The sequence below is a fragment of the Onychomys torridus genome, chromosome 11 (genome assembly GCF_903995425.1).
Source record: "Onychomys torridus chromosome 11, mOncTor1.1, whole genome shotgun sequence".
Classification (NCBI taxonomy): Eukaryota; Metazoa; Chordata; class Mammalia; order Rodentia; family Cricetidae; genus Onychomys; species Onychomys torridus.
The window spans coordinates 66,764,794-66,767,261 of NC_050453.1; the positions used below are offsets into that span (position 1 = coordinate 66,764,794).

Genomic DNA, 2,468 nt, shown 5'->3' on the forward strand with positions numbered 1-2,468 from the left:
ATCTTCTTTAATTTTGCCAAGTATACTAGTTATTATAACTGTAATTCTTACTTGATAATTGTTTTGTTATCTGTAATTTTACTATGTAAAAGTTAAAATCTTCCTTTTTGAAAAAAAGAAAAGGGCAAGTGCTGTGGGATGTTCTGTATGTCAAATGTATTGCTCTGATTGGTTAATAAATAAAACGTTGATTGGCCAGTAGTCAGGCAAGAAGTATAGGTGGGCCAAGCAGAGAGGAGAATTCTGGGAAGTGGAAGGCTGAAGAGAAGACCAGCTAGCTGCCGCCATGACAAGCAAGATGTAAGGTACCAGTAAGCCACGAGCCATGTGGCAACTTTTAGACTAATAGAAATGGGTTAATTTAATATATGAGAGCTAGATAACAAGAAGTCTGCTGTGGCCATACAGTTTGTAAGCAATGTAAGTCTCTGTGTGTTTACTTGGTTGGTCTGAACAGCTGTGGGACAGGCAGGTGAGAAAGATTTGTCCTGACTATGGGCCAGCCAGAAAAACTCCAGCTACAAATGCCCATCATCCTCTTGAAGTAATTGGTGCTTCCAGGAGCAGACGTGTCTCACTGTCAAGGAAAGTCTAAGTTTTTTTTTTTCTTCTGGAGCTGAGGACCGAACCCATTTTAAATGCCATATTCTGTAGGTCTTTGAAGTGTTTGAAAATTACCTAACCATCTGAAATATATTCTGCATATCTAGAAAACCTAACTAACATGACTATAAGTTTGGCTATTATAAATGGCTATTAATTTATATTTCTTATCTGGGTGGTGGTGACGCACGCCTTTAATCCCAGCATTTGGGATTAAAGAGCCAGGTGGATCTCAGTGAGTTCAAGGCCAATCTGGTCTACAGAGCAAGATCCAGGACAAGCACCAAAAATTACATGGAGAAAGCCTGTCTTGAAGAAACAAAAACAAAACCAAATTTATATTTCTTAACTATATATTACATTTTTAAAAGATTTGTTTTATTTATTTTTATTACGTATACAGTGTTCTACCTACATGCATGCTTGCAGGACAGAAGCATTCACCAGATCTCATTACAGATGGTTGTGAGCCACCATGTGGTTGCTGGAACTTGAACTCAAGACCTCTGGAAGAACAGCCAGTGCTCTTAACTGCTGAGCCATCTCTCCAGCCCCTATATTACATTTTAAATGAGCTGCATAAACATAATACCTTAAACAAGAGTAGAAATATATATATATATATATTATATATATTATATATATAATATATATATATATATATATTATATATATAATATAACAAAATTGACCTTAAATTTGTATCAAAAAACCAAAGTCCATATTAATGTAAAGCATTTTGAGATTAATAGTTGTTTTTGGGATTAGAGTATATTTAATAACCCACCTTTTTATTATCATAATAATCTACCATTTTTTCCATCATTTATATATCATATTCCTCTTTCTTAGAAAGAGATTGAGTATGACCATGAACTATTTATAACCAACCCCCCTGTTAAGTCAAAATAAACACTCATAAACAATATTTTGGGAATTTGGACGTAGTTTTATATATTTATTTATTTTCTGTTGATTGAGGGCACTGTTAGTATTATAGTGATCCTGAGAAAATTTAGAATTATGTTCAAGTCCTGACTGGGGTGTTTTGTATGGTTGGTCCATCTCAGCCAGTAGCCTTGATGCTGCTGTGGATGTTGGATCACCTGGGCCATCGTTCCCATTGGAGACTTTTCAGAGGTCTTATGTTTATATGTTCTAGGACTCCCTTTTAAAGCTTTCTCAGGTCTTATGTGAAAATTCATGCCCCATTTTGGTTGGTCACCAAATGTAGCTGGAGGCTTTTCTGCATCCCACCCCGACCGACAGCCACTTATTTATTTATTTTTTATTATTTTTTTAAATATGGAATGCTTCATGAATTTGTGTGTCACCCTTGTCCAGGGGACATGCTAATCTTCTCTGTACTGTTTCAATTTTAGTATATGTGCTGCTGAAGCGAGCATGCCATTTATAAAATAATCACTCTGAGGTTTAATATTAATTATAATTGTTTGGTCAATGGCTCAGGCTTATTACTAGCTAGCTCTTACAACTTGAATTAACCCATTTTTACTAATCTATGCATTGCCGCATGGCTGTGGCATCACCGGTCTGCTGCCATGTTGCCCCTTAGGAGGCTAGATGGCATATGTCAGACTCTGCCCTTCTTCTCCTGGATCTCTGCTTGGATTTCCGGCCTGGCTCTGTCCTGCCTTGCCATAGGCCAAAGCAGCTTTATTTACTAACCAATGGGAGTAACACATATTCACAGCATACTGAAAGACATCCCATATCATCGGGTCTCTGGGAATTTGAGGCCAGCCTGGTCTACATAGTGAGTTCTAGGATAGCCAAGACTACGTAGAAAGCCTCACCTCAAGCTGGGTGTGTGTGTGTGTCACCATACAACAATGTAGGTCATG

The 2,468-nt window shown here is 37.3% G+C and overlaps 1 non-coding gene across 1 annotated transcript; it reads right to left on the reverse strand.

Annotated features, from left to right (window-relative positions):
- Positions 1–1,902: 1,902 nt before the first annotated feature.
- LOC118593609 lies at positions 1,903–2,009 on the reverse strand. Its single transcript, XR_004946276.1, has one exon. It is a non-coding gene; the product is annotated as a U6 spliceosomal RNA (small nuclear RNA).
- Between the last annotated feature and the right edge of the window lie 459 nt (positions 2,010–2,468).